The sequence below is a fragment of the Meleagris gallopavo genome, chromosome 2, assembly GCF_905368555.1.
Source record: "Meleagris gallopavo chromosome 2, MGAL_WU_HG_1.1, whole genome shotgun sequence".
NCBI classification, from domain to species: Eukaryota; Metazoa; Chordata; class Aves; order Galliformes; family Phasianidae; genus Meleagris; species Meleagris gallopavo.
In genome coordinates, this window is record NC_139405.1 from 30,104,575 (window position 1) to 30,125,604 (window position 21,030).

The 21,030-nt window shown below is 48.2% G+C and overlaps 1 protein-coding gene across 23 annotated transcripts in view; it reads right to left on the reverse strand.

Moving 5' to 3' along the window:
• Positions 1-17,492: 17,492 nt before the first annotated feature.
• Positions 17,493-21,030, reverse strand: part of RSPH9 (radial spoke head component 9) — an 80,349-nt gene continuing 76,811 nt past the window's right edge. For 12 of the 23 annotated variants that reach the window (XR_014882085.1, XR_014882086.1, XR_014882084.1 and 9 more), the window contains one exon: positions 17,493-19,511. The gene's annotated coding sequence lies outside the window, so the exon portion shown is untranslated. The remainder of the gene's footprint in view (positions 19,512-21,030) is intronic. The other 11 variants (XR_014882083.1, XR_014882081.1, XR_014882080.1 and 8 more) reach the window with 2 other exon arrangements.

Genomic DNA, 21,030 nt, shown 5'->3' on the forward strand with positions numbered 1-21,030 from the left:
AGAATAAATGTTTCCTAATATCCAACCTGAACCTCCCCTGGAGTAACTTGAGGCCATTCCCTCCCATCCTATTGCTGTTCCTCTTCTGAGAAGAAGAGGCCAATCCCTGCCTTACCACAACCTCCTTTCAGGGAGCTGTAGAGAGAAACTTCATGGAAATTAAGAGGGAGGATGAAGAATACAGGCTGGGGAGAGGAGCCAGGGAGGCTAGATGCTGTGGGATCATGGTCTCGGAGCACAGCATCAGGAGCATGGAGATGAGATGGAAGGACAGACCCCATGCAGCAGGGATAGGGGAGCGGGAGTAGGGCGGAGGTGCCTCGGGATGCCAGCCCCAAGGTTTTTAGGGTGGTTTCTGCAATAAGCGTGGGTTTTTCTTACATCCCTGCTTTTGCTGAGGGGAGAAAGTTTTCAGGGGCTTGTCTAAAAACAAAAGGCAATTTCCAGCCTTGGTGGTTTCAGAGAAAAGCTTAGAGTTGTGTCCCAAGAGGAATTTTAAGGGTAAGCAGTTGGAAGAGGGGGAGGAGGAGAAGAGCTGTTAAAGACGGATGCTTTTTTTTCTAACTGTTATTTTTACTTACTCTACCAATTTGTCACATGCTTCAGGCTGGCAGCGCGGGGCCAGTGCAGGGTGGTGACTGCTTCACAACAGGGCTGTACATGAGGAGTCAGGAGCAACCGCGGCCCCCCGTTCCGCTCCTCTTTATCTAGTGAGGATGTATCAAGCTGTAGTCCAATATGTAGTATTGTAACACTGTCCTGGGGTGCTCAGGGGTCTCCAGCCCTGCTGCCAGCCCAGCACCATCATCCTGCACCCCATGTCCCTCTGGTTTGGGGAGTGCCAGATGCTCCTTGTAGAGCACTAGAGCATTCCTCTGCCTTGGCTTCCGTGCCAGACCCGACCCATTGGAGTCCAGCTACAGGTGTCCATCACCTGGAGGACGCAGCTAGCAAGCAGTGTTGTGTCATGTGCCAGGGAAGAAAAACCACAGAGTCAGCCAGAGTCCAAAAACAACAGCTGGGAGAGGAGGAATTCATTAAGAGAAACAGCAAGGGAAGCAAAGCCTGTTTGTGTAAGGGCAGAGCCAGCAGCAAGCCATCCTGTGACCCATGGCTGCAGAGCGTCAGAGATGGAGCCATGCCCCCAGGGCAAGGAGGGCCATCCCAATTGGGCCATCCCAGCAAGCCATAGCCAGGAACCTCCTGCGGCAGCAGAAGGGCATCCTCAAATTAGCCACTTTCACCTCCTCAGCAGCTTAGTTTTTTGATGACTTTGGAGTGGTTTTCTCAAACCCATAGCCCATGGGTGAACGCATCCCCTCTCTTTGCAACTCCCTGGCTTAGTTTTCCCTCTGGCACACAGGCCAGCGAGTTCCCAGCAAAAGAGTTGGAACTAACTTCAAAAGGATTTGCAGTGAGTAACTTTTCTATCTCTTGATCCTCTCAGCTGTATGCTGGATTAGGGACTGGCTGTAGCCCGGAGCCCCCAGTCTGATGCTCATTCCTCTCACTCTACAGGGACACACGGGGAACGTGCCCGTCCTACACACTCTCTTTCTCATGCTGGCCTGGGCAACTGCTGGAGGGAAGTTCCAGTCTGGCATCAAACACCATTTCACAGGCATCAGATAGCAGGGATGCAGTGTCTGACCATGGCAGGAGTCCTGCAGATGACACAGGATCCCTTCCAAGGATGAGGGCTGGGTTTCTCTGTGTCCTCACTTCAAGACTCTGTCATTAGGGCAGTCCTGGGTACACGTCCATGTGCAGGGAGAGGGAAAGCTGAGTTATTCCAAACTGCAGCAGACATCCCCACAAGCCTCATGCTGCCCAGGGGCTAAGCCTGTCTGGTTTTCCATCAGGCTGCTTCTCCCTAGCACATACATTGAGTTTTTCCACAGCACTCCCATCTGGTGGAGCTGATGCAGTTCCTCTTTTCTCAGGGAGGAGAGAAAGGTGCAAGAACAACATCGTGGGGACTCAGGGAAGGGTCATGTCCCACTGAGGAGGAGAGTGAAGGTGAGAGTGCATGAAACTCTGCAAATCTTAATGAAAGGACCATGCTTTCAAGATGGAAAATGAAAAGGAAAGCTGGGGGGGTGAGGTTGTTTTTTATTTTTCCAACTGACAAAAGAGTTGGTCCAAGTTTTTAATCATGAAAACAGGTTTTGAAGAAAAATTACTCTAGCTCAGTTCAGAGTAGCAGAAGAGTGGTTTGAGCTCAGCATTACTAACTTCCATTCTCTGCAGAATGGGTCAGTGTGATGTAAAGTTTGTCTTTGAGAGGGATATCCAGTCTTTTTCCAATAGGTGGGGATGGGAACAGAGGTGGAGTCACTTCATTAAGGAGTCGAGGGTGGGAAACTGCTCAAGTAAAGTTCATACTGCAGAAGTGGAGATGTTTAGACATCACTGGGGGAAAAGAAAAAAAAAGCCATCAGCTGATTTGGATGGGGTGACTGTAAGGCAAGACGTTGGTTGCTCTGCACCATAGTAAAGGATAAGGGCAGCAGAGTGAGAAACACCAGGGTATGGGTGCAGCAATGCTGCATTCAAAGCCTGCTGCTGCATGGTTCCGTGTGCATGTGTTCTGCGCTTCAACTGACTGACGTAAAACACAGGGTGAAAAAAGCAGGGAAAGTTCCAAGAGGTGGAAGGCTCAGCCATTATTGCTCTGTGCTCTGGGAGATGCTTAGAAAAGAGTGTTATAACCCTCCAGTGCAAGCTATGGAGCCATCAGCGTCTACTGGGATGAGCTTATTTCCTGAGCCTTGGGCCCCTGCCATGCCCTCCCCACAGCCAGGCCCACCATCAGGCAGGGCTGCCGCACTGGGATGCAATTGCTGGACAGAGCTGCCGCTGCCTGTGCCGCTTCAGCTTGTTTGTTTTCCTTAATCCCAAGAGGCAGCATCTCTGACACGGCAGCAGTGTGATTAAGATGATCCAGCGTGGCTGTCACAAGCATGTAATTACGGGTTTCCTGTGTCACTCCTGCTGGGAGGTCAGTGACTTGCCCTCCCTCGCTCCAGCAGCGGGAGGGGACAGCCACCAGCTCCCATCGGCCCCTTAACCTTCTGACCAGCTCTGGCCTCTAGCTCCAGTTTCTAGCTCCAGGCCCCACAGCCCTGGAAAGGGCCTGCTGGGGAGGGACAGCAGGCAAGCCAAATTGTGAGAGGGGTCAGAGAGAGCCAGAGCAAAGAGGAGGGGGATGGAGAGGACCAGAGAGAGACAGTGTGAGGGCTACACTGCCCATGGATGCAGAATTGTGGATACTGTGACACATTCCCTTTCCCATTACCCTTTTAAAACATAACAGAATCCATCTGAGCCCATTTGGACTTCTCAAGTGGAAAGGCCTGGGCAAACTTTCACATCCCCACATCCACACATCTCTGTCTACACAAACATAAAGAGAAGAAGCCTTGCTGCAGTCTGTTCCAGGAGTCAAAGGGATATGGCCAACTTCTTTTCATTGGTCTGTGGGCACAGGACAAGGGAAAATGGCCATAAACTGGATCATAGGAAGTTCTGCACCAATATGCAAAGGAATTTCTCCACAGCAAGGGTGACAGAGCACTGGAACAGGCTGCCTGCAAAGGTTGTGGACTCTCCTTCTCTGGAGACCTGCCTGGGCACCAATCTGTACAGCCTGTTGTTGGGGGCCTGCTTTGCAGGGGGCGTTGGACTCGATGATCTCTAGAGGTCCTTTCCAGCCCCTACAATTCCATGATTCTGCGATTCTGTTGCAGATTCCCCCCAAAGGCATAACAAAGTAATTTTGGAGACCCCAGGGGATGATCATGCTCCTTAGCACCCATGTTTCCCTTGCAGCTAGCAGGCTGCTCAGACTGCACAGAGGGACTGCGCTCAGCAGATCAGTTTCTGAAGTTGTTGCACACAGGATTAGCTGTGAGAAGGACCCGCTGCTGTTCTGTCAGAACAAGACAAGGTTTTGTGCTGCATTTGCTCCTGGAGAAGGCAGGGTTTCCTCAAGCTCTGTTTGTTTAGTGACCTCTCCATAAGGGAATCCATCACATAGCCTCCTTTATTAATACTGGCAATCATATGCAACCAGCTGTTGCCCAGCTGTCAGAGTTGGTATTGCACAGGAATCCCTCAGAGACCACCATATCTCCTCACCCTTACAGACTCAGGCTCTGAGAGCAAGAGGTGATGCAGAAACTCAGTTCTTCACTTACTGATCTCACTCATTAGCCAGTCATATCTCCCAGAAGGGCACTTGGCTTCAAAGACATCAGGATATAAGTCATACACAGTGGAGTGCTCTAGTGAAGGACAGTCTCCACCACTGGAAAACTTCTACCTTGTTCCTAGCTTGGACCAGCCTGGCATGAGTTGAGAAGCCCACAAGTGATATATGCACAGCTAACACAAGAGCTACAGCCTTGAAGTAACTGCTGCACGAACCTTCTGGGAGCTGGCAGTAGTAAGGAATTTTGCTGGTTTCTTCTAATCTATGTTGCATTAGAAAGCAAGTGAGCCTTGACCATGCAGTAAGCAGGGGCATGATCTAGAACCCCCTAGACAGGGTTTCTGATTTATGCCAGCATCCACCCCAGGCACGTGCCATTCCTTGTGAGTGGCCACCCTGCCCATGGCAGTGGGGTTGGAACTAGGGGATCTTTGAAGTCCCTTCCAAGTCATTCTACAATTCTGTGATTCTATGATTCTTCAAATGCACAGGCAGATGCTGCAGCATGATGCCAGCCTGCAGTGAGGACTGCTGCCAAAATCTCCCATGCATGCCCCATGTAGCTCTGCACCCTGATGCCTGCATTCTCCCATCCAGCCCCTAAAGTTCTCCTCATTCCTCTCATAGAATCATAGAATCATTATGGTTGGAAAAGACCTCTCAGATCATCTTGTCCAACCATCAACCCACACCCACCATGCCCACTGACCTTGTCCCTTAGCACCACATCCACACGGTTCTTGAACACTTCCAGGGACGGTGACTGCACCACCTCCCTGGGCAGCCTATGAGAAGAATTCTTTCCTAGTACCACATGTGAACCTCCCTTGGCACAACTCTCTCTCATCCTATTGCTGTTACCTGGCAGAAGAAGCCAACCCCCACCTCACTATAACCTCCTCTCATGCACCCGCTGCCCTCGTGGCACAACGTTTTGATGCTCGGGGTGATTCATAGGCACACACACAATGACCTGCCTTAGCGTGAGGCCGGGGAGGAGCTCTGCCTGCCACAACAGAGATAACCGCTGTTTTCTGAAACACATCCTGGACGGAAAGCCCTGTTCCATGCTAGCCTCACGTCGGCTGTTGAGTCCCCTCCCAGGATGTGGGAGCTAATCACTTCCCGTGACATGCCACAGCCCCAGGGCTGGGAAGGTGGCTCAAACTAGAGGAGACCTGGGGTGCAAAGCCCAGAAGTATTGCTGCTAGAGAGAAATAGGGTGCTGCTCTACGCTGAACCATAAGAAGGAACACCAAATCTGCATGCCGTGCTGGAAACTTTGAAAGCAAAGACAAGACATCCCTCAGGTCAGGTACAAAGTCACTTACAGGACGATGGGACTGAGTAGGACCATGGGACCAGGTAGGACAACAAAGGCCATCTGTTGCAGTCCCTACAATTAGAGGCTGATCCATAGAGATCACAAACACTTTCATCCCCATCTCCTCCATCGCCCATATCATGAAATATCTCATCATTCCCCTCTGCAGATGCAGGAACATCTCCTGGTGATCCTGAAAAACATGCCACAAGTGACAGGAGATTAAAAAAAACTTTTCTTGCCAATCTAATTTGGATCAAAATACCTTCCTGACCCCAAATTTGGCATTTCCTTACATCTACAACACGTATATTAAACATGTCAGGGAGTCCTGGGAGGGATTTCTATGTGCCTTCCAACATCACTATGACACCCCTCCACATCTTGTCTCCAGTAATAGCCAGCATCCTGCGCAAAAGGACATAAGAGAGAGAAATGCAAACAAACCAGAAATCTTTTTGAATTTATTTTCAACCTTCTTTCTAAGAGAATTGGAAAGAGAAGAAAGTTTGCTGGTGGGTTTATAGGCAACCTGAGACAGAGATTCAGTTAGCAGAATTGTGTGTATTAACTGGGATTAATAAGTGCACTGCGACAGACTGAAATCAGATCACTTTTCAGTCGCTCTTGGCAATACCACCAAATGGAGCATCCAAAACTTAATATTGAGAGCTTTATTCTTCCAGTCCAGAACCCCGTTATCCTGTCATCTGATCCCCTCCATAAATTCTGCAATCCTGCCAATGAATTATTCAGCTGTCCAAGGTTTTATGCATCAGCTGCTACCCTCACGTAAGATCAAGATCCCAACGAATGGGAAGAGACAAAAAGTAAGACAGTTTCTTTTCCTGTAGCTAGAGAACACTCTATAAGTGTTCTCCCACACATGAAGGACCCACCAAGTCTTATCACTTTCTGCTAACTAAAGCAAGGCACATATTTGCAATGTTCTTTCTCCACAAAATGATGTGCATCCCACAGAAAATAAAATTTTCCCATAAACAAACCATCTTTTTTTCTAGAAAACTGAGTATGCTGTAGAGGACTGGTGTTAGTTTGTCACCTCTCTTAACAAACTGATGGGGGGGTTGGTGTGTTTTGAAGAATGGGATGAGAACATTACTGTATGCCAACTGATCCTGAACCAGGGATCTACACCCAGCCCTGCCTGTGATGGGTCTGCTGATCTTTATCTGCTAGAAATGTGATTAATGTATTCAGAACTAGGTCCGCTATGGAACTTCCAAAATCTGAAAGCTCAGCATGGGAGAAGTGGATGAAGAGTTGATTGACCTGCTAGAGAAGGGACATCCCACAGCACAGAAAGAAGGGGATCAAGACGGTGAACTCTACATAACAGGAAGAACTGAAAGTTGGCCGAAGAATGTCTCCCTTGGTACTCTTTTTGGAGCTCATTATCAGCACCCCATGGCCAACTGCTGAAAGAGACAAGTCCCAAGTGATGACAACAGAGAGAGGTTTGGGGAGTTTTGAAACAAAATAAATTAAAGATCCCTTCATAGAGCCAAAGCAGTACGAGTACCTCCAGAGTGCAAAGATGAGGCACTGAAGAAGCTGAGCCTGCCACCAAGATGGGCAAAGCAGCACCATCAACTCCTTAGACCATTTCCATGTGTGAGTATCATTTCATCTTGAAGTTTTTTGCCAAGGTCAGAGGTCCAGAGAATAAAGGAACTCCTGAGAAGTGGGATGTGAGTGTGATAGAGCAATCACAAAGCAAACTCATCACCATACACAGTACCTCAATTAGGAATGCTGGAGAACTCCAGTGTCCTTCATGACAAGATAAACTTCATGCCCTTGCAATAAAGGCACTGCAATTTTACTGACCAGGAAATTGAAGCACAAGGAGATCCCAAGCAACGTTCCTAAAAATGTAGAAGCTTTAAACTAATTTCTAAATAGCTTCCAGGCACATTTGAAAGGCTTTTAGTCTTCTCAAGATGCTGCCTGTCCCCATTTTTTGGTAACTGAATAGCTGCTAGCTGACCTACCTCACAGTTCATGATCACAAGCCTCTCCAGAAAGGCGAAGGATTGTTATTATTTCTGATAAGAGGGCCCAATTCATTCATTATTATTCTAATCAATAAAAAAGCTCCCACTGTCATTTCCATCCGATAAGACAAAGGAGCAGGCTGTCATATAATTTGCTCAGCACTTCCCCAAGCCTTCATGCTTACCTCTTGCACAAATGTTTTTTTCCAATCCCAAGGCAGTGGAGTCATGCATGACTATGTGGGGCCATTAGATCCTATCGCTTTCAAACGCCCCCCTGGAAATCAGGTGGTAGCAAGCCCAAGCAAGAAAAATCTGTGTTCCAGCACTAGCGATGACTGTAGCGGAGATCTGTATTAACATGTCCTTGCCAGGCCAGAGGAAAATTCACAGATTTTTTTAACTTTATCCAAACTTCTGGTTTGGATCACTGAATCGGGTGTTTGAACTAATCCTCCCCCTGCTCCTCTTACAGCAGGACAGCGAGGAGCTTATGTGACAGGGTTGACACTGTTTTGTTAGATAAAAGCACACCACTTTTTGGACATCAAAAAAGTGATCCTTCATCACTTACAATGCATGTAGGAATTCCTGTCCATGAAAATACTAATCTTAACACTTTCCCAGCCTGCGTTAAATTAGTAGCATTCATACGCAGCACTTCAGGCCATTTACAAGGGGCACTTCCTGCAATCAAAAACATATGTCCCATAAATGGCCCAGTTCTGTCTACGTTTGCTTTCCTAGAGCAGCTGGCCATTCCTGAGAGCACAAAGGAGAATATTAACAAGTGCAGTGTTCGCTGATACCCGGAGCTGGCTGGGAAATACGAATCCCTTCTAGCGAGAAAGAAAACAATAGCAACTGAGTTTCTTTTCAAGCAGAACATCGGGCTGAAAAATCAAAAGCCACTGTTTTCATTAGAGCTCTACAAAAATCAGGCTTGATGAGAACCAAAAGGAAAGCCACTGGCCTCTGGCTGCCCGCCTGTCAGAGGCACACTGGGATGGCTACAGGTGAGCTCCTGGGGCAGCTCTCAGCTCCGGTGCCTCTGACTGTGTGGCTGCATTTCGGATTTTGGGACCTGAGGGGCAGGCAGGGTGCCTGGGAGCTGCATGGATAGCAGGCACCCTCTGCTTGTTGCTTGCTTACAAGTACTCTCATAGTTTTTGTTTTTTCCTCGCAAAAAAAAAGAGCCAAGGATCTTTCAGTTTGATTTTCCTCATGGAAATCTGCAGTTTTCTTACAGAAAGTGCTGAGTTAGTGAAAAGGGCATTTTCCATCAGAGAATTATTTGGATGGAAAATTTCCCAACTAGCTTTATTAATACCCTTGACATTGTTTTGTCATTCCTCCTATTTGTGTATCAGTGTCTGGCCACTAAACCAAATTTCTAGCCAGGGCTTTTATAGTTATTATTCCCAGAGGCCATCATGTAATTCTTGGAGTACAACAGACCTGAGATTTATTACAGAAGCTGCCACACGTTGGGCAACCTGGCCATGTATTTCAATGCACTCTCCCCAGCCAAGGAGGCTGGAAGAGGCTGTGTGCTAAGCCCTTCTCCTCAGTATGTCATCAGATGCCTCAGGCAGGCCAGGCTGGCCATAGTTTCACATTGCATCAGGGTTCTTGTCACTCACCAGGTGCTCATAGTGCCAGCCACCATGCACACTTACCATGATACCATGGTACCTGCTCCACAGCCAGGCTGCTCCTGCTAAAACCAAAGCTAGCATTTGACAATTTGCAGACAGAGCAAGCTGTTTCCTCCCAAGACAAGCTGTGGCTCAATCACTGACCTCCCAGAGTGATGCTTGGATCTCTGGTGTGAGCACAGTGCTGCACAGCTGCCAGCTAGCCCCAAGCACAGGGCTGTTCAGCGCACTGCCCCAAGGGCTGGCTCCCAGCTTCAAAGTTTTACAGTCATGGGGAAGTGCTACAAGCTAATTTTACAGGGAGCGTTTCGCTTTCTGATAATGCAAAGTTCTTTGCTTCATCTGGAGCCTTGGTACATCACATGGATCAACATTGCTTTTGTCCTTTGTGCACTGGTCTATTTAGGGACTGTAATAGTGTTGATGTATTGGGCAAGACCCCTTGGTAATAACTGCCTATCCTCTGAAAGGAAGATAATTGTGACATATCTTGTGGTCAGAGCATTAATGGTGATTTATGAAAATCATCTGTGAGTCCCACAGCACATAGCCGACTTTGGACCATTCACTTTTCCCTCATTTTCTCCAATACTGCTCATGACAGACCCACCAGCACCTCTGCAGACAACTCTCCTTGTTACCTCCTCTAACCCAAACACTGTACACATAAATCTGAATGTTAAACATGCTTTGCAGTAGCTGGCCCATGGCCTTCCACCAGGATAGGAATGGGGAAGCTCTCCCTGCACTGTTGTACTGACATAAAACCCCACATGCATGATATACAGTGTGCTTCAGAGAATCGTAAAATCATTTGAGTTGGAAGGGACCCTTAAAGGTCATCTAGTGCAACTCTCCTGCAATGAACAGGGACGTCTATAACTGGAATTCAGCTTCTTGTCATGATCCAGCACCTCCTTCTGGCTCTGGTTTTGCTCCATCAGACCTAGGCTTTGTTAGTGGGGAATAACCACAGTGTAAAATACTCCCTCTTTCCTCCTTGCCGGCACCACAGCCTCCCTCACAGACCCAGGGGAGCATCCCTGGCCCTGCCCACGCTGCAGCCCTCCCCTCCACAGCCTGTTGCACAGATGAGGTCTCAGAGTACGGTAGAGTTGAAATCGCCCTTTTCTCCCAAGCAAAACTTTTTCCTAAATGTTTCAGTTCTGATAATGTTCCAATAGACTTTCACCTCAAAGGGGTGACTGTCCCCCAAAGAGGGAACAATAAACCTTTTCTTTCAGGCTGTGTGTTGTTGCAACTCCCCATTTTCTGAAGTAGCTGTATCCTTTGACACAGCACTTCCTAGAGCACATTTTAAGGGTAAATCAGCCTCAGTTAATAACCGTTTTTTGATTGCTTCATTTTGCATACCACACACTAACCGCTCCCCTGACAGAGCATTTAAATGCTCTCCAAATTTGCAATGCACTCGTAATTTCCTTTCACCTTCTAAACAAAGATTTAGAAATTGTTTTGTTTTCCTCTTTTTTTTCTTTTTAATTGCATTTTTTGGGAGCTCAGATGCATCTCTGTCTCCAGTGCCATTATGGAGAGAGAGATTGGGAACACTTCCACCATCTCAGCAAGTGTTCCACCAGCTGGTATAGCAGCAGCCATTAGTCTGTGGTTTCCTCTTCAGCTTTTCAGCATTCATAGTATTCCTAGATTATAATGGTCACCATTTCTTGTTTTTCTTTCTGTCTTAGACATAACATGAAGAGCCACATGGTCATGGATGAGCGCGTGCTGTGTACACACAGCAGCTTCTCCCACTACGGCTTGGCCATGAGTGCAGAGCAAGCCTTGCTTCCTCCTTTGGCACCTCAGCCTGCCTCCTTAACCATTTATTTGCTTCCCAGAGGCTGTCCAGCTCAGGGATGTAAAGAGCTGGTTTGATTCTTCCAGGGTATCTGTGACCTGACTGCAGCAGTGGGTGGCCTCTGCATCAGCTGATTCTTGTCAGAGAATCATAGATCAGTAAGGCTGGAAAAGACCTCTAAGATCATCTGGTCCAACCGCCAACCCATCCTCACCATGCCCACTGACCGTGTCCCTCAGTACCACATCCACACGGTTCTTGAATACCTCCAGGGACGGTGGCTGCACCACCTGCAGCTGTGCCACTGCATCACTGCTCTTTCTGAGAAGAAATTCTTCCTAATATCCAATCTGAACCTCCTCTAGTGAAACTTGAGGCTATCACCTCTTGCCCTATCACTAGTTACATGGGAGAGGAGAAGAGGTTGACCCATACATCACTCCTTTCAGGCAGTTGTAGAGAACGATAAGGTCTCCCCTGAGCCTCCTCTTCTCCAGAATGAACAATCCCAGCTCCCTCGATCACTCTTTGTAAGACTTGCGCTCCAGACCCCTCACAGCTTTGTTGCCTCCAGGACCTCAATGTCTTTCTTATATTGCAGGGCCCAAAGCACAGCATTTAAGGTGTGGCTTCACCAGAGCTGAGTACAGAGGGATGATCACCTCCCTGCTCCTGCTGGCTACTCTTTCCAACACAAGCCAGGATACCATTGGCCTTCTTTGCCACCTGCGTACACTCCTGGCTCATGTTCAGGCAGCCACTCTGCCCCAAGTCTGTAGTGATGCATGGGGTTGTTGTGACCAAAGTGCAGGATCCATTAGAAGTGCGTGACCTGGCACTTCTGGAAGGGCAGCATAGGAAGCAGAGAAAGGAGTACCCTGGGGAAGGGAGACCGAGGGACGATCCAGGCACCCAGAGGTGAGATCCGGTGAAAGGTGTATTTCTCATTTCCTGGCCCCACTGTGTGTTCTGGCAGAGCTGTGGAAATTCACCTGCGGTATTACATCATAAGGGCCTAGCTCAGAAAGCTGAAAAGGAAGAGGTTTTGCCTTGCCAGGGTCAGGCACCGAAGTGACAGTTGCGGGCACACAGTGCAGCTGGAAAGGTACTGAGACTGTTGTGACTCACAGGTAGGAGTCACGTCAGGAGGGGGATACCGGCTTGTATCACCATCCCCTCCCAGTTCTGTTTCAGCAGCTGCTGCTTGGCTCCTGCTGGTGGCATTTTCCATGCAAACTTGGCAGCATCAGCAATACCCAGGATTAGCTTCCCCTGAAGGGGAAGGGAAAGCCAGGTGATTCCTGGGATCATGCCAGGCTGAACCTTGAATAAAAAGACAAGCTAGCTCCATCTGGGCTCCACTGCTTTCTCTTGCCTGCACAAGATCTACGTCCTAGGCCAGGAATGCTTCCCAAAACAATGCATGCTGCTCTGGACTGGCATGGTGCTATGGCAGTAGCAGTCATGGCAAGACCCCCTGACACAGTTCCTGCGACCAGCTGGTTTCTTGGACTCATCTTCCCCCCTCAGCATGCCCCCACTGCCCCTGTCTTGCTCGGGCACTACACATGTGCCAGACCTCTCTCAACAGCTGCAAACTCTCACCGCTTGTACAGAATGCAGCAGGCCAGCAACTACCCTGTTTTCTTTTAACTTAAATATGATAAGTCCCAGAGAAAAGATGAAGAATTACTTTGGCCTGAAGTTCAGTACGAACAACAGTGGAAGTCAGGCCATGGGCAGATCTAGTGTGATATCTTGCATTATACTGTATTAAAGAGCATCGGTGTCCTGTCCCATGAGAGGGGTACTGCCACCTTCCCAAAGGCACCCATATAAGTATCGACTCAGTAAGCCAGAAGGCAGCTAAACACAGCACTGAGCTAAAAATCATGATTTAGCCTGGTGGAGGAAGATATGCAGGAGCATTGGAGAGTGAAGGGCTGCAAATGGGAACTGAGGCACCCCAACTCCAGCAGGTTTCAGGGACAGGAGCAAGGAAAGGGGCTTTGGACAGGATTAACTGTAGGAGGGAACAAAGAGATTGAGTTGCAGGGAGGGTATTTCCATAGCTACCCTTTGCAATGTGCCTGGCTCCTATATATCTTGTCACAGGCTACTTTTTCCTTACAGGCTGCAATTGCTTGTTTGTTTGCTTGTTTGTTTGTAGTGATTTCAAACCAAGAGCAAAAATGGAGCTGGCTGGAGCAATGTTGCTGCCCACTCCCACCAGCTGAGCTCACGTGTGTGTGCAAGGGAAGGTATGTTCACCATAGCAGCAACCATCCTGCTGCTTTAAACTTCAGCCATAGGTGTTGCATCAGGTTATGTAAAGTTCAGTTGCATCATGCAAGATTGCACAACACAGCCTGTGTGCCAAAGCCAGGCTTCATTCATCGATCAGGTCTTGTTGGCCACAGGAAGCTAGTTAGGTACCCTGGCGTGGAAGCCACCTCTCCCAGCCCACAACATCCTTACCAGAAATTTCCAAGGGAGGCTGCCACTAGTGTGGCAGGGTGGCCACCGGCCATCGTTGTGACACAACAGAGAGCAAAGCATGAGCCACTCATTTGGCCACCCAGAGCAGAGACCACATCTTCTCAAAGAGGTCCCTGCCACACATCCCTTGGGGTGGGGAGATGTCACCTCATGCTAGCACCATTCTGACAGATAAGCCTTTAAAACTGTTTTATTTCAGATCCTAGTGCCTGTCCCATTGTTGGTGTCCCCACAAGGCACCTCTTGGTCCTGGCCAGCCCAGCACAGCACCGAGCTCAGCTGGAGCAGCCCCTCCCCCATCCCTCCTCCTCCCCACCACACCTATGCCCCCATAATCTACAGAAAGCATCCACAGACAGGCATGGGCCAGAGCGCTGTACCAGCATCATCATCCTTGATTAGTTCAAGCCCTAGGCCTGTGGAAAAGATGGAGATGGGAACAGCCTGTCCAAAGCAGATGGAGAACACCGGGAGCACGTCTGAAACACAAAGGCCTTTGGGGGCAGTGTCTGAATGCACAGGCCCATCTCCAGAGATCCCCTGGCCCCCACCAGACTCCTGTGCGCTCCTCTCCTCAGATGTGCCAAGGACACCTATGGTGTCACATTCAGTGGTGTTGAGCTGCCAGTGGACTCATTGCTATTTTGTGAAATGTTCCCTTCTTGCCAAATGGCTCCCCTCCTCTGCTGGCAGCGCAATCCTGTGATGACCCACTCCAGGGTGCGGCAGTGCAAGCAGTGGCCCATCCACCACGCTGAACTGGGTGGAAGCCCTGCGGCATGGGAGGGTCTCCTCTGGGAGGGGTGGGGGGACCTACCTGTGCAGCAAGGTGCTCTGTCCCCCTCCAGTGGCTGAGATCTTCAGGAAGCAGCAGCCAGGCTTCATTCTCCCAGCTCACCAAGCCATGGTCTTCTCATGCTTTTGACAGCAGTCTGGGCATGCAGGTACTACTGGTAGTAATGTCATAGTCATGGTGGATTCCAAAGCCACCAAGGTGAAATGCCAAGGAAGTTCTATCAAGGAAGGCACCCTGGCAGGACATCCTGTCACCCATGGAAGACTCCAGTCAGCCACTGCTTGATTGTATGCAAACTTTGATCTCCATGCAGAGCTTTGGGTCTGGCATAGTTTTCTAGGTTTCTTTCCTGCCCCAGGTACCATTCTTACAAAGGGAAGGGAAGGGAAGGGAAGGGAAGGGAAGGGAAGGGAAGGGAAGGGAAGGGAAGGGAAGGGAAGGGAAGGGAAGGGAAGGGAAGGGAAGGGAAGGAAGGGAAGGGAAGGGAAGGGAAGGGAAGGGAAGGGAAGGGAAGGGAAGGGAAGGGAAGGGAAGGGAAGGGAAGGGAAGGGAAGGGAAGGGAAGGGAAGGGAAGGGAAGGGAAGGGAAGGGAAGGGAAGGGAAGGGAAGGGAAGGGAAGGGAAGGGAAGGGAAGGGAAGGAGAAGGGAAGGGAAGGAAGGGAAAGGAAGGAAAGGAAAGGAAAGGAAAGGAAAGGAAAGGAAAGGAAAGGAAAGGAAAGGAAAGGAAAGGAAAGGAAAGGAAAGGGAAGGAAAGGAAGGTAATTCCCAGAATCCCCGTACAAAGAACTTCAAATTTGGTCTTGTATTTGTGGCGCCTGAAGTTTCCTCACAGAGCTGTAGCTGTGCAGGGAAATAGACTAGCTGACTGTAAGCCTGCTTCCCTCTGCAGTGCCTGTTCCTCCTTGAGCACGTCCCAACTCTTGTGAAAGACCCCAGGGGAGCCTAGGACATCAAGGATCCATTATAAGATGATGATGTTCATTCATTAGAAGATGAAGATGTTCAAGTGATTGTCCTAGAGCATTTGCTGCCCTGCAGACGATGCAGCATGGGAAGGTATGATCTTCTGTCCTATATAGACCCAATCACCTTGGGGACTTTCAGCAGTGCGAATGTCATCTAGGCTGGCATGAACTTGGCACAGGTTGGATGAAGGTGAGAGGTCTGCGAAGATAAGGGACCCTGACAATCTGGCAGGTCTGGTGTTTTCCCTCTGTGGAATGATATGAAGAAAAAATGTCCACACCCACATGACAGATTTCACCTCCAAGGTACCACACTCTAGCTGTAGTGGGAGCACAGAGTGGGGAAAGTAGGCACAGACAGTCCACTGCTCAACTTACCAGCATCTGATTTTTCCCTCCAGAAAAGACTGTCTGCATAGGACTGCTTAGGTTGTTGAGTTGGAAGAGGGTTTAATAACAGTCAGAGGTGAATTGTTTGAGATGTGAGGGTAGGCTTGGCTGGGAGGAGGGCGTGGGGAATTCGTTGGACCTACTGTGACCTCTACTGGCTTGGTCTGAAATTGGTGTGCTGGTTGGCCAGATCTCGCCAGAGCATAGTGGGAAGCTGGTTCCCTTGCTGCAGAGCTCCCAGCAGCTCCCATACTGCAGATTCCAAGGTTCTCTGTCCCTGGTACAGGCTTCAGTCTCATTCTAGATGTAAATGTAATGCAGCTGTTCCACTTATTTATTTCCAGTAGTATTTACAGGGAAAAGTTAGGGCACCCAAGGCTTTTGGTACCACTACGCTCCAAGTACCAAGTTATCTGCTATGATCTCGGTGCATGAGCACAGAAAGATCTCATTCACAGAAATAGATTTGGTTTAAAAAAGAACATCCTTTGAGTTTAAAAAAAAACATTCTTCTGAAACAAAAATCTGTGTGCCTTTGTAACACATCAACTCACAAACAACAGGAGTAGCAAAATCAAAGGCATGGAAAATCTCAGTGCAGGAGGCAGAGCAAATGGACATCACAGCTGCCAGATGAAGCACTGTGCTGCACCCTCCAACTTTGGAGCCTTCAGAAGAAGCTGCCGTATCACTTCTGTTTAGCTCTGGGATTTGATCTTTTCTGTGCAGTGAGAGAGCAGAAAAGTTTCTTTTTTAAAGGAAATTGGAGCTTTCAGTTTAATCCTGTGTTTTTATGAATGCCCGGGTCTTAATCCAAGCCTGGAGTTTGGCCTGTTTTAAATAGATGTTGTGTGACATTTTGGAGCTAGTTGCATTTAATTGGTGGCCTAGAGTCTGTTACCACAGCTTGTATGAAATGATAGATTGAAGTTTGATGAAAAACACTAAGACACTCTCACCCACATAGCGCTCTTCGTCCATAAAGAAATACAGGGGTAGAGAGAGAGACAAAATCATTAGCAAGCCAGTTGGGTTCTGAATCTTACTTGGAAAATCAAAACCACAGACTCATTGGTAGTGATATATTAAAGTGTCACAAATTGCTCCCATAAAAGGCATCACAGAACTAGTTTTGATGGAGTGTTTGTGTCTTTCCTGTGCAAGCTACTGCCTCTCCAGCAGCACAAATGCATCTTGCAAACAGAGCTTCTCCAGCAGTTTCGTGTCTCCAGCACAGTCCCTCCTGCAGCACTGAGCCAGACAGAGTGGCTTATACAGCTTCAATGGGGTTTGCACTCATTTGACCTTTTTTGTAATCCAAATAGCCTTCATCCCAGTGAGCACACCTTCTTCTGGGCTGTTTGTTCCTGCTAAACAAGGGAAAGATTCTCACCACTGCTGCAATATGTACTGAACAAACACTGTGTCATGATTTAAGAATAAAATCTAGTGACATGAAATACAGACATTTCCAGCCTCCTAGAAGGCATTCCTGGGTTACAGAGATATCTTTGGAAAAGCTGAGGCACACTGGCACATGACACAATGCATCCTTATCAGCCAACCTTTGTCTCGACATGTCAGACTGCTTCTCTCCCATATAACATAGTGTATTGGCTGGTGTACTCAATCGTACCGTGATGCTTTAGCAAGAGCCCAGCCTTTCTTTATCAAAGGGGACTGCCTGTGTAGAAGAGAGGAAGTGGCTGGTACACCTCCTGACCCTCTGATAGCTGACATTGTCCCAGCAAAAACCAGTCATAAAAAGGAACTGATGATGGTGAAAATCACAACAGAAAGCTACACATTTACCTTTACCATTGCTTTTTTTATTGCCACGGCACCCAAAAGATTCAAGCTCTGATCTTTTGCCCCACAATACAATGCTGACATACATCTTCCAAGGGCTGAGATCTGCCCTAAGCCCCACAGGAGCTGAGACAGCCAGATGAATGAATCGGCATGGAGTGAAGAAATGAGAAAGGGAGCTCCTAAAGATGTGTAATGCCCCATCCCTGGGGCTGAATTCTCCTACACAAGCCAAACTTTTCCCTTTTAGCCTGCAAGAAAAATTGTGCTGTTGAAGGAGTTATGATTGCAGCTGTGGGAAAAGCTGCCGTGCGATATCAGTCCTGACGTTGCTGAATGCAAAGCCCTGTGAGTTCATGTGTCAGGGTGGAGTGAGGCGAGATAACTGGAGGAGAAAGAGACTCCAACGCTTTCAAAACAAGAGGCTCAACAACAGGCTAGGAGTGACTGCACAGGAAGGCAGTTGTGGGCTTTGCTGAATCCCTAAAGCTGGAAAGTTCCTTTCAGTGTCCGTATAAATATTTCTGTAAGTTATTTTTAAGTGTGTGTTTTGAAACTGAAATATATTTAGACCAGTTAGATGAAAATGTGGTTTACAGACTGCTTCTTTAGAAATTTCCCACGCTGGGAAGCCTGCTTGTCCCATGCCCAGGCTGCCTGGTCCTATGGGCACCTTTGGGTCAGAAGTAGGGGCCCCCTCCAGACCAGGCAGCCAGAGTGCAGCCCCAGGGTCAGCACAGGAGGGCTAGTAGCCTGGGTGATTGTTGGCCCCAGCATGTGAGAGTGGGGTAAGATGTGATGCAGCACATAAAGAAGGCCTAAGAGGAAATCCTGGATCTGGAGAAAGCAAACCTTCTCCTTCCTGTGAGCCACAGCCAAATGACTTTCCCAGGGCACAGCAGGGGTCACGACGGCCATCTCTTCCCAATGCAACACGGAGCTGGGGTCCTCGTCACATGTGGTCTGATCCCACAGCACTTGCTGAGGAACCAGGATGTTGTTTTGGCCAAGTTCCAGGCTGGCCAGCAGTGTTTCATAGAAGCTACAGATGAAAAAAGTTCAATAGCGCAGTCCCTCTGCCCGGTGGATGGAAATGGCACTCACATTTCCCACCAAGGACGGCAGCATGCCGTGCTCTGCCTCTTTCTTCCCCTGAAGGAGATTGAATGGGTGGGGAGCCTCTTCTCCTTGCTTACTCCAAGCCATTCTGCAGCGCTGCTGTATGCATGAGAGCAGTTTTCTGTCCTATGCCAGGGAACACTGTTTTGCAGTGATGTCCTTCTACCTGCACTTAAGGCTGAAGGAGAAACACGTTTATTTATGCTTTGGTTCACATAAAATAATGCTGGGAGTGGCACCATGTAGAAAAATGTCTTTTCTTCCGTATTGTTTTCGTGCTTTTTGCATTATCCATCCATCTTGCAAGCAATATTCTCAAAAGTTTTCCCGGTGGATTTCAGCCGGCTGGGTTGATTTAGGAAAAACCTTTTGAAGATCCTCCGCTGCAGCCTGCACAGTTGGATTGCTTTTCGGGGGAGTTCTGGGAAGTGCACATCCAGCAAAACCTCTTTCCAGGACTCTGATTTTCTTTTCCAGCTTTTATAGATAGTCCAGCTGGAACAGCAGAAAGATGTATGCTATAGTTTAGAAATTTGACCTAGTTCCTTTAATCCGTGCTAGCCACAGGAGCTCTCAGAGGGCTCAGCATCAGTGCACAGCCTCACCAGATCACTTGTAACACAGGCTTTAAAGAAACAGCTTCATGCAAGAGTAAAAACATCCTTTGATCCCTGTTAAAAATGTTGGGAAAAAAAAGGGGCAGGGGAAACTTTGAGCTTAAGAAGCAGCAAAATTCAAATGAGTTTAGTTTCTTCTGCACATAAATGAAAGCTAAATGTTCTGCGATGCGGCCATCAGAGCAGGGGAATTCCAGAAAATGGAATGAGAGATGTATCGGGTAAATATAAATACAGGATTAACAGCAGCTGACCCAATGGCAGAACACCAATCAATCAAGCTGTTGAAATAAAAGACAGAGCTTACAGTAAGGCCCAATTCCCTCCTTGCTCCCCTGCACATCCCCAGTGCATCGTTCCCCAGTGGGCAGGCTGCCATCTTTGGAAAGGCTGCTGCAGGGGGCGGCGAGACTGCAAAACTGTTCTTAAACCCCAAAGCAAAGCAAAAAAAAAAAAACCAACATTCCTCACCCCCATTGCTATCCTTCAAGGTCCAAAGCCACCTCTCTGAACACCATTTCTCCCAAAGTCATCAGCAGTTTGGCGTTTCTTTTTTTTTTTTTTCCCCATAACACACAAAAAGGGCTTTATTTCTATGCTTTCCTTTTTTTTCTGAGTGAGGGACTATTGGCTGTAATAGAGGAAGGGTAAGAAACCCACTGCTGGGGTTTCCTATTCTCAGTGTAAGCAGAGGTGTTTATAAACCATATTCCCAGCTTCCTTGGAGTCTGGTCTCTTTGCAAGCTGTTAGTGTCCTAGGATGATAGGTGCCACACAAAAAGTCAGAGGAGGAGCAGACCTGCTCTCCTTCTAGTTGAAGCCAACGACAACATTTCTTATCCTAAATCACCCTCATCTTTTCCCTTTCTCATTATAGAAGCGCTTTCCCAGGCTCCCAGCCATTCTCAATAGCAGTGCCCCAGCCCCCTCTGTTTCTTTTTTACCAGGGCTGTAGACTATATTCCCTTCCCACGAGAAAATGCCATTATAACATTAGTTACTTTTTTTTTCTCCTCCAATCCCACTTCCATTTCTGTTTTCTTTTGACCCACACTGGGAAGAGCTATCCACCCAGCTTTGCCCACCGACACTGTGCCTCCTGGCCAAACAGCTGCAGCTCGTCCAAAACATGGTCCTGCGGAGGGAGGACCAGCTGGACTGGTTCCTTGCTATCCATGTTACTCCAGCTCCGGTAACACTGAGCTTTGGCCATCATTGATCAAATGTGGCCCATCTGCACTGGCCCTTCCCTCAAATTCCCCACATCTCCTCCCTGGGCTTGGTTTTATTTCTCTGGAACTCGGAGGCCAGATGTTCCCACCACCCTCCTCACTCCTCCATCACAGCAGGGAGAATAGTTCGTGGCCTAGTTGCTGCTGTTGGAAATGGCTTCTTGATTCATGAGTTGTATGCATCTTGCAAAGCATCCCAGCAGAAGCAGTGTGCTCGCCCCTTTGCTTTGATCAGCCCATGGAGAACATGGCTGTCATGGAGAACAGGGTACAAAAAGGACATTTGTTAAGATCAGCTATAAAAATTTAAGAAGTTGCCAGTGCACGCCCTGTGCCAAAATTTCTCTTCACCCAGTGCTGTTCTGTGTGAGGATATTTTGGCAAGGGAGTTTTGTTTTGCTGGCTTTTAGGCAATGGGAATTTTGCTTTTGTTTCCTAGAATTCACATGCAGCTTGAAGGGTTTTTCCAGAACAAAATCCATCCTGTGTTCTATCAGGCCAAGTGGCACTCCAACTATACAAAAGCAGAAATACAACTATAATAACAATAATCTGAATAATGAGCTCA